This window comes from Macrobrachium nipponense, chromosome 3 (assembly GCF_015104395.2).
Source record: "Macrobrachium nipponense isolate FS-2020 chromosome 3, ASM1510439v2, whole genome shotgun sequence".
NCBI lineage: Eukaryota > Metazoa > Arthropoda > Malacostraca > Decapoda > Palaemonidae > Macrobrachium > Macrobrachium nipponense.
Genome location: NC_087202.1, coordinates 41,273,323 through 41,284,544, shown reverse-complemented (window position 1 = coordinate 41,284,544; position 11,222 = coordinate 41,273,323). Strand labels below are relative to the sequence as shown.

General features: G+C 37.9%; 1 pseudogene; it reads right to left on the bottom strand.

The window, feature by feature from the left end:
* Positions 1-6,800: 6,800 nt before the first annotated feature.
* LOC135222368 (uncharacterized) lies at positions 6,801-8,834 on the bottom strand (annotated as a pseudogene).
* Positions 8,835-11,222: the final 2,388 nt, after the last annotated feature.

Sequence of the window (11,222 nt, the reverse complement as noted above, 5' to 3'; positions counted from 1 at the left end):
CAGGCTATTTCCCACTAACGATTGCTTGTTCAACAATTTTAATAGAACTCAATTCAAGTTGCTTTTAGAATTAGCCGTGCTGGATACGCCCTTTGTTTTTTAATAATACGGTTTTTAAGCAGACTGAGGGGATGGCCATGGGAAAGCCCTCTGGGTCCTACTTTTTGCTAAACATATTTTATGTGCTCCCTGGAGGAGCGAGCTCTAGATGTATGCCCACCTAATTTCCGCCCACTCTTTTATAGGACGCTACATAGATGACACTTTCGCCTTGTTCAGATGTAATTACCATGCTGATACCTTTCTTGAGTATTTAAACAACCAACACCATAACATTAGATTTACGGTTGAAACAGAAACACAGAATTCACTTCCGTTCCTTGATGTGAGGATATCCAAGGACGAGTCTGGCTTTCATACTGGTATTTATAGAAAGAGCACCTTTACTGGCCTGGGGACCATTTTTATAGTTCATGTTTTTTTAACTTTAAAATGAATTCCGTGTCAACTCTCCTCCATAGAGCCATTAATCTGACAGCAAGCTGGTCTACCTTTCATACTGAAGTGACTTTCCTTGCTGATTACTTTAAGGATAATTATTTCCCTCCAGCAATTTTCATAGATCCCTTAATAGGCTACTTAATCTGAAATTCAATCCACCTCCAATAGTCCATAGTGTCCCCCAAGCTCCGTATGTTTGCTAGATTTCCCTTTCTCCATAATAATAAATTTAGGAAAAAAATGCATCACCCTATTCAGTGAGCAATTTGCCTTCCTGGCCCTTAATTTTGAAACTAATTCCCATAAACCCCCGAACTATCGGCTCACTCTTCCAAGTCAAGGATAAGATCAGCCCCCTGTTTGCCTCCGGTGTCGTTTATAAGTATAATTGTCCCAGATGTGATCTCGGCACTTACATCGGTTGCACCAGGAGGCTGCTAAAAGTTCGAATTTCCTCTCATCAAGGAATTAGCTATAGAACGGGGTTGTCGAATATCAAATCCAGAACAATCTAACATAAGAAATCACAGTAAAAGTTGCAAAAACACACATAGATGCCAGTCATTTTTAATATTGTAGAAGAACCCGACATATAGACGAACTAACCACCCTTGAATCAATAATAATCAAGCTAACTGTACCTTCTCTTAACCACCAATCGTCTTCCACCCAACTGTTTATTGCCTAATTACCTGTTGTTTTGTTTACACTCCCTTCCATAACAATTTTTCGTGTCAGTTCTCCTTCCGCTACCGCTGGGTGGGTAGGCGTCTTGTTCGTTCTATTATTATTATTATTATTATTATTATTATTATTATTATTTATTATTATTATTATTATTATTATTATTATTATTATTATATATTTTTCTATTATTATTAATATTATTTTTTAACTAATTTGTTTCTCTGTATTCGCTCCTAGCCCTTTCACTGTTATTCTGTGTTTCTGTTTTTACTCTGTTTTTATTCTAATTTATTAAAAGGTTTTTAATTTTGGTGTTGGTAAACATTGTGTGTATCTTTTTACTTATATGCAATTGATGTGTAATCGTTTCAGCCTGGAAAATGTGTCAAGCTGATACGAAACGTCGGCGCTAATAAATGGATGAAAGACAGAACGCGTCTCCCTACTCCAATATGTCTATCCCTGAGTGATTGCTCCTGTCTCCATCTACTTATATATATATATATATTATATATATATATATATATATATAGTATATATATATATATATATCTCATATATATGACTGTAAAAATGTTCTGTAACAACATAATTCCATCTAATAAAAGGAGCCCATAAAAACACCAAATATAGAGAGAAAAGTACTATATTTCAGAGACTGCTGTCTCCCTCTTCAGGTAGATGAATGAGAAAAGTTTACAGAAAAGGTGGTATTTATACCAAGAGGTCCATCCACAGGCAAGCCAATTTAGGTCACCCCCGCTGATAATCTTCCTTTAATCTTCTTAAGTGTTGTTGAATGAAAACCTTGTGATCGTATCTGAAATCCATGCTCCTTTTGAGATGTTCATTACCTGCCATTAATAAAAGAGAGGCAGGTAATGAACATCTCAAAAGGAGCATGGATTTCAGATACGATCGACAAGGTTTTCATTCAACCAACACTTAAGAAGATTAAAGGAAGATTATCAGCGGGGGTGACCTAAATTGGCTTGCCTGTGGATAGACCTCTTGGTATAAATACCACCTTTTCTGTAAACTTTTCTCATTCATCTACCTGAAGAGGGAGACAGCAGTCTCTGAAATATAGTACTTTTCTCTCTATATTTGGTGTTTTTATGGGCTCCTTTTATTAGATATATATATATATATGTATACACACACACACACCCATATATATTTATATATATATATATATATATATATATATATATATATATATATATATATATATATATATATATGTATGTCACTTGTCTGATTAAAATGGAGAGAGAAGAGAGAGAGGAAGAGAGAGAGAGAGAGAGAGAGAGAGAAAAAATATGACTTTTAGTGACGAAATTACAACAAATATCCTTTATTCTTTATGGGCCCACTCCCATGGTCCCACCATAGACCGCACCATCGTCCCTCAGTGCAGCTTTTACCGATTCTTAATTTAATCCCTGTTAGCATAATGTAGATTTACCGTCCATAAACGTAGATTCTGCAAATATCTTTTGGAAAAGATTTCAACATACAATGATCTATATACCGCTATAAAGACTTTCTAAGGAACTAACGAATTCATGATGTTCACATTTGAACGAATAAAAAAATGAAACAACGTACATCATGCACGCCGAATTTAACTAGTAGTCAATACACATGCTCAAATAATAATGGATTTGTTACGTCTTGTCTTATAGAATTTATCTATACACGTTGCTTCAGTGTTGATTTTATCGAGGTAAGAGAAGATTATATTGATAATTATCATAAATTCTCATCGAAATTCAGGTAAATTCTGATAAAAAGTTGATGTAGTATCGGACTTATTGTTGTAGGCTAAATAAGATGAACAGTAGTAGTTCTTTTTCTCCCAAGTTATGCCCATAACTAAGTTTTATTTTCTATTTTTTTTGTTTTTAGAATTTTCAGTACGTAAATATGATGAGGGTAATACCTCAAGATATAGAGTGGTGCTCAAATCTCATGCGACATGATTCTTTTTCTATCGTCTAGATTCTCAGACTCAACGTGACTTTGCCAATTGGTGCTAAACTTTTTTTTTTTTATTTGTAATCTCATACATGACGAAAAGTTTGCGAATTCACAGCTAGCGCTATTTTCCTTATGGTTATATAAATATGATCCCTTTTATGTACTGGTATAATTCGTAATCTGTGTGATTTGAACAGATTTATTTATTTATTTATTTATTTACTTATTTATTTTTTACGTTGCTTAGTTCAAATTACGGCGTGATAATGACAGCGCGCTTAACGTGTCCCTCGGGCTGGTCAACATAACTACCTCAGCAGCATTATAACAGTAGACCTAATAAGCTCAACAGTCATCGTAGCAACATTTTCAAAATGTGAATATGAATTACAACCAATTTTCTTTGAATGTTGAAGTTTTAGGCTGTGTTCAAAGTTGCCTGGATGTTGCAAAATGATTTATAGGCCTAAAAAATAATCTAAGCCTTCTTAGATGTAATCTCTGTTACTAATGAATTTATTTGTAGAGATTACTTGTTCTTTGAGGAATAAAAGATTAGGATGATTTTGATTATATGGAGAAGATGGCTATTAATCGAAATATCATAAGTATTAATATCAAGGCGTATGAAACACTTGTTTTTCAACTGCCTTGAAATATTTTCTTACAGGTCCCTCTGCTCGCTTTTGGCGTATAATTTATTCTTTCATAAGGTAACTTGAAGTGTAAGAATGTGTAACATCATTTGTTTTCTGGCTAGAAATTGTTAATATAGAGATGCGAATGCTAAGTGTAAAGTAAAGAAATCTAACACACCTAGGCTTAGGAACAATATCTTAGTTTTGACAAAAGTATACTTGCATAGGCGAATGTTTGCTAGTATGCCATCACTTTTGAAGTATCTAAGAAATACGAAAAATAATTCTGTATGAAAAACCAAATATTCCTTTGACAAATATAAAATAAACGTTTTCAAGATGATTTCATTGTCGCTACTCATTGTAGACCTATGTTACACCAGGTAGGTGTTGTTGCACCGACACTAATGGCGGCGGCACACACGCTCCCCTTAGGCCCCTTTCATACTATGGGTTTTGTTGCATGCGTTCGCCGCACCGCAGACCTGCGGTGGATTTTTAAATGTTGCCGCACACAGCTGCGTTATGCAGAATCCTATGGCGGGAGATTTGTTTATACTCAGTCAATGGCGGGCTGTAATGTCAACCACAATGGATAAGAGAGAGTGTATTGTGCTTTTATTGAGCGCATTTAAGGAGAAAAAAGAGAGAGAATGCCCAATCCATTGGGTGGACTCTGAATGCTCAGCAAGAAACAATAGGCTCATTAGCCACGTTATCTGAGGATCTAAAACAGTATGGCAACAACGTTTTCATTTACTTCCGTATGTCTCAAGATCATTCGATGAACTTCTGTGGCTGATATTATTTGCAATAAGCTTTTTAGGCAAAATATGACATGCAGTTATAGTAGTCAAATTCCGACTTTTGTAATCTTTGAGTCTATTATCCCATAACACTGGCTTCGTCTCCACTATAGATATAGGAGAGACCTATGTCGATGCCACGTTCCATTATAACAAGATGCACTACTACCCCTGCCATATTTACCCCAGTTTTGTTTCCTGCGATTTGGTTTTAAATCCCGAGATTTTAATTTTCATATTTCTTTTTTATATAATTTACATTCAGTGTATAAAAAAGCCTGGGAAAACATTTCAAGATTCAAGAAGAGCAGCAGTGAACGAAAATTCATCTACAACCGGAGCTTAGTTTTTTACAACATTCTTACATAATGAAAACATTGATAAAAATATGCAGCATAAAATAAAAATAACATACTTTTCATTAATCAGGTAATTCAATATATATTAAATGTTATAACTTTGATCTCATTTACAAAATATGTTCTTATCGGATCCTTTTAAATTATGAGAGAGAGAGAGAGAGAGAGAGAGAGAGAGAGAGAGAGAGAGAGAGAGAGAGAGTACTGGGGAATTTTCTAAGTTGGTAAAATTATAAATTCATAACTTACAGTTTTAAACATGATAAAGTACCGGTATGTACCATAAAGATTTCATCAGTTGAATAAAAATACATAATATGTAGTATGAAGTTCAACAAGTACCAGAAGATATATTTGTTCATTCAACATTTGAACTGGGGTTTGATGACGGCTTCGTTTTGGTCAAATGCTTCAGGGATGTGTGAACGAAAGTTTTGGAAATGCTTCATAAGTGTTTTTTCTGAAATTTGGCTACACGTGACATTTGGTTACAGTTTTGAAATATATGACAGATTTCACTCTTATGAAACATATTATGGCCTTATTGTATGCAATAATCGTGTTTTCGCATTGAAATAACATATAAATATACAGCATTTTAGTTGCCAGGTAGTGAATTTTGAACGAAATCCTTGCAGTCATGTCTCATGAGATTCGAGCATCACTGTACTTAAGAATTTTGATTTTGTTGGCTGGGTATGATAAAGATATGGTTACCCTAAGATGAACACATTTTGCCCTGTGTAATTTTTAATGGGGATGGAGTGGGTCTGTCACAGAAGCATTTGGTCTTCTAAAGAAAGGCTGACACTTGCACGATTTTGTGGAACGCATTGCCACGAACTGTGTCGTGGCAATGCGTGCCACTTTGGTGGAGCGCACCGGGAGGCTCCCGCACTGTTCACGAATAGGTTACGAACTGCGCGCCCAATAGTGCCCGTATTGTTTTAATGTTTTTTTTTTTTTTTTTTTTTTTTTTTTTTTTTTTTTTTTTTTTTTGACTGAAGTTGAACCCAAGGAAGGGTTCGAAAGCTTTTTGTAAAGTTTTAAAAATTATACACGGACTCTACACTTTTGATTATTGTGGACCCTTTAGAACTACATATACTCTCGCGATAGAGAGTTTTTCCCTACTAAGTGCCCATATTGACACGAACTGGCACGACGTATTCACGCATAGTTTACGCACTGTTCGCTCAAAGTTTCCGCATTTTCCGCATTGGCCCGACGAGTTTGCGCAATTCGGAGGCCGTCGTGGCGATTTGGGCACGCCATATAAAAAGGGGGCCTCCCCACCCCTGGCATCATTTTTGGATTGCCTGTGGAAGAGACAACATGCTGAATGCCAGAGACACCGTCGTTGCAGAGAAGAGAAGATGCCTATACCTGGCAGCTGCTCTAGCCATCATTGAAGAGCAGCAGAAAAGGCTGCAAGTGGCAGAAGATGAAGAAAAGGCAACCTCACCTCGAAGAAGGAAACCAAGGAAAGTATGGGTTAGGGAATGGTTGGCCAGAAGACAGGAGTTCGGACAGTATGAGAGGCTACTGTCTGAAATCCACAAGGAAGATCAAAGGGGTTACAAGAACTACCTCAGAATCACACCTGACCTGTTCCAAGAGATGGTTGAGAAGGTAACCCCTCGCCTCCAGAAACAGTCCACCTTCATGAGGGAACCGCTTCAAGTTGGACTCAAGCTGGCTGCCACCCTCCGGACACACATGATCTGATCCCTGGTGGATGGAGACTCGACCAGCACCTGCAGGGGCTAATGCCCCTATCCGGCCACCATTCAGCGAGGGAGGTGAAGGATCAGCGAGACTACCTGTCACATCACTACAGGTCCTCTGTTGGTGCCGTCCCTTGGCAAGAAAGAAAGGTAGCCCCATGAGGCACATCCATACTTGTACCACTATTGAAATAAAAACGTTTTCGTTCATTTCTCGTTTCTTTTTCTTGTTTGTTTCTCTTTTATTTGTGGCTAACTTTATTTTAATGTGAAAATGAAAAACAAGTTTTTTAAAATAGAGTCAAATTTATTAACAAAATGTGATATGTGCCAATAAACCAGACGTGACGTTGATTGACAACATTAAGAGGAAAGTATCACTCATTGATGTCGCAATACCATGTGACACCAGAGTAGAAGGGAAAAGATTGAAAAGTATTTGGAGAGAGAGAGAGAGAGAGAGAGAGAGAGAGAGAGAGCATGACTTTGTTGACTATATTATATTATATCTATAAAAATTGAAATATAAATATATACACTGATTTTCACCCTACATGTGAAAATGGCCTCCATAGGCTCTCTACTAGCCTGTTGGAGTAGTGTCAAGGAATAGTCAGAATCCCGACTTCGAATAATCGAATGAAAATGTAACCCTGAAACACTCTACGGGTTATACAACGAATATTTAACTACTGCCTCTGGCATATTTGAATAAAATTAAAATTGACTTTCATAATTACCTATTTGAGACATGCCAACCTTCGGTGCGTTGTTCAGCAGTTTCAGCAACAGTGAGAAAATCATAATTGTGAAAATAGACCTACATAGAATTATTGCAGCTGAGGCAGTAATTACTTTTAATTTAACACGTTTAAAAGATGGTTTACTTCCATAAAAAAGATAAAAATAATGAAATGATATGAATGAAAATTAAAATTAATAATAAAAAATATAAAATATATAAATAAAAGATTAAAATAATTATAAAATTATAAAAAAATAATAAATAATAAGATAATAATAGTAATAGCATTTCAAAATATAAATGATATATTTGAAAATAAAATAAGAAATAAGAATAACAAAGTGATATTATCAAAAATAAAAATGAAAAAATAATAATCAAAATAAAAGTGACGGCGGTTGTGGTGGTTGTCTCTGTTGTTGGTGGCCCGGACCGCTTCCCCTTGCCCTTGCCTGTGGTAGTAGATGCCTGGCTCTGGGACCCTGTAGACCGGACTTCATCATCCTAATCGTGCTGCACGTCACTGTGGCTGACTCGGGGACGGCAAACTGCCCACTGGGGACTGTCTTTCCCCGGACGATGTGCTGTGTCAAGAAACTCCAGGTCTCCATGATCTCGTCGTCACGGGCACTCCTCTCGGGCTGGCCTGCCCCACTCTTCTTTTCCTTCTTCAAGATCTTCCCCACCCTGGTGTGCATGTTCTCGTAGTCCTTCTTGCATTGGGGACCAGTGGCAGGGGGATCCAGCTGCTCTCCGGCCAGGCTCCACAGGCTGTTCTTGGCTGCCACGTTGAGCCACTCCTTCTGCTTCTTGTCATACAGCTGGGGGTATTCCTTGATGAGGTCAGCCAACCTCCTCTCCCCCTCATCTGTCTAGAAGCACTCAGGGATTTCCTTCTTGGATACCCGGACCCGCTTCTGCTGCTGCCGGTTAGCCTCTTCCTCACTGGATGTCTGTCTCTGGGTGTCGAGTGGATCCTGCTATGTCTCTGGGATGACATCGACACTTGATATGGATGACTGGAGGGACTCATCTCTCTCAGGGGTCTCTGGCTCTGCCCCAATATTTTCTGGCCTGTTGGCTTGTAGCCTTCTCTGCTTTGCTCTCCCTCGTACTTGTTTCGTCTTCGGCATGTTTTCTGTTCGCTGGCAAGTTGTGGAATGGCGGGAAGTGGCTATCTGTAACCCCCCCCCCCCCCCCCCCCCGCCCCCCCCCCCCCCCCCCCCCCCCCCCGCATTGACGTGAGCGACAATGTTGCGCAGTAGTCGTGCACTACTCGTAAACTCATCGTAAACACGTCGTAAACTGCTCGTGCCATGCGCAAACTGTTTGTGAAGTACGTGAACTAGTCGTGAACTGCTCGTGCCATCAGGGCGTGAAGTACACATAACCTCGTCAGGGGGAACGAACGACCATGCTGCGACGCGCACCAATGCGTGAACATGTCACAAACTAGTAGTGAACAGTTCGTGAACAATGCGTGGCAGGTCGTGCATGTCATGGCATGGCCGGTGCGCATCCTCCCGCATCGTCCTGAACTGTTCGCAACAAGTTCATGAACAGTTTGTGCATAGTTAACGAACCGGTCACGAAAAATTTCTCATGCCAAAATTTTGAACATTTCAAAACTTTCGTCTCGACATGTGATGCAGTCACGACGAGTTTCCGAACACTTTACGCGAGTTTACGGCTAGTTTGCGCATTGGCACGACCGAGTTCGTGCCAATGCGTGCCACAAAATCGTGCAAGTGTCAGCCCTGCTTAGGGCCGGGTCTTCACACACAGGTTTACCTGTAAGTCTCACTGTCAGTTCATCGAAACAGACTTTAAAACATACGCGTGGACGACAGTTTGTGGACGGAGTCAGTCCACTCACCAAAACTGATGAACTGATGGAATTACCTAAAGTTCTTCCGACTGACTGACAGATGATCGCACGTGTGGACGGGTAACCAACGATTTTATGACAGTTCGCCGCCGGATTTCGTCTGGGAAGGATCTCAGCTGCTCGGACTAGAATATGAATAAACTATGTATATAGGCCTAATTCATTTCATAGTTAGACCAGGCAGTGCTATTTGTAGACAGTTGCCAGTCCAAAGCTTATGATGAATATAAGAGAAAAAAAAAAAAAATTTCCTTGCGATAGACAATTTGGTATAGGCCTAGACCAATGTCCTGCCTTTTTATGAAAGGTGTTACTAGTGAAAGTAGACTTCACGGCCTATTTCATAAATAACTGAACCAGTCTCCAGGTCTAATTTAGCCTGATTTATTAATATTGTATGAGAATAGACATCTCTCTTTAATAGGCAACATTTAGACCATACTCTGCTATGCCTTTGTGCTTCTTTCCTATTTTGAAGTGAATTACCACAACAACTAGTCTTTGAGTTTATTCCGAAAATTATGGGTGGGCTTTGCTTCCTTACACCTTTTATTTATATTGTTTTCCACTTTTTAATATTTTACAATAAAGGGAAGGTATTCATCTTCAAAATGACGGAAAAACCAGTTTTACATCCCGAAAAATCGGTTCATCAAACAATAATAGAAAAACGTTGCCATGTGTATTTAGTCAGAGGCAGATTTAAGGACATTAAACCTCAAAGGGTCAATATTATAAGAGGAAACTTGAAGCTGGTACAAAACAATAGGAAGTGATGAATAATATAATAAAGAACTCTTCTTTATAAGTTAGAATCCATAATACAATAGCCAATTTTGTCTTTTGAAATGGAAAGACCATATTTAAAATCAAATGCTAGGAACCTGTTTTGAACTAGGGTAAAGTTTGAATTTCAAGTAAATGGCCCCTGGGGTGGTGGGTTTGTTCTATATGAATGAGGTTCATCTTTAGAATAATAATAATAATAATAATAATAATAATAATAATAATAATAATAATAATAATAATAATAATAATAATAAACACAACTTGGACGATGAACTAGTTCACAAAATCTTAGGAAATAGATAACCTTCTTAATGGCATCAGACATCCGATGTCTGCATATCCTGAAGAACAAGTGGCCAGTGGTACACACGAGTATTGTGTTAGTGAATTGTTAGCCAATAATTCTCATTACTCATTGGCATAATGATTGTTGACGGACGTGCAAATTGTTAGGGTCAATTGGGACGGGCAACCAGTGGTCCTGTTCTTGCCCAGGCCCGAAAAAATAAGAAAAAGGTAGAAAGGGATGGGGGTTTATAACCTTAATTTTTATGTATGTTTATTATTATTATTATTATTATTATTATTATTATTATTATTATTATTATTATTATTATTATTATGTACAGAAGATGAACCGTTATCATATGGAACAAGCCCACCACAGGGGCCACTGACTTGAAATTCTAGCTTCCAAGGAATATTATGGTGTTCATTAGAAAGAAGTAACAGATGGTACGAGATAAACAGACAGAAGAGATCAGTTATTGGAAAAGAAAAAAAAATAAATGGACAAATAACTAAATAAATGAACAGATACTCGTGAAATGTAAGGAGTTTATAAATTACACACTGTTACCCATCATTTCACGTTGATCCATTTTTATTCATAGCTGTGGCCATCACTATTTCCTTTAAGGAGGAAGAGATCAGGTTCCTGAATACGTGATGTCAAAAAAAGAAGAAAAACTACCTGACCAGGGTTTGTGATCCTGAAAAACATCATCATTAACCACTGTAGCCATTTTATCTCTCTTTCACTTGGTAATGTTGCAACATTACATATTTTATGCACACACACATACACGCACGTGCGCAT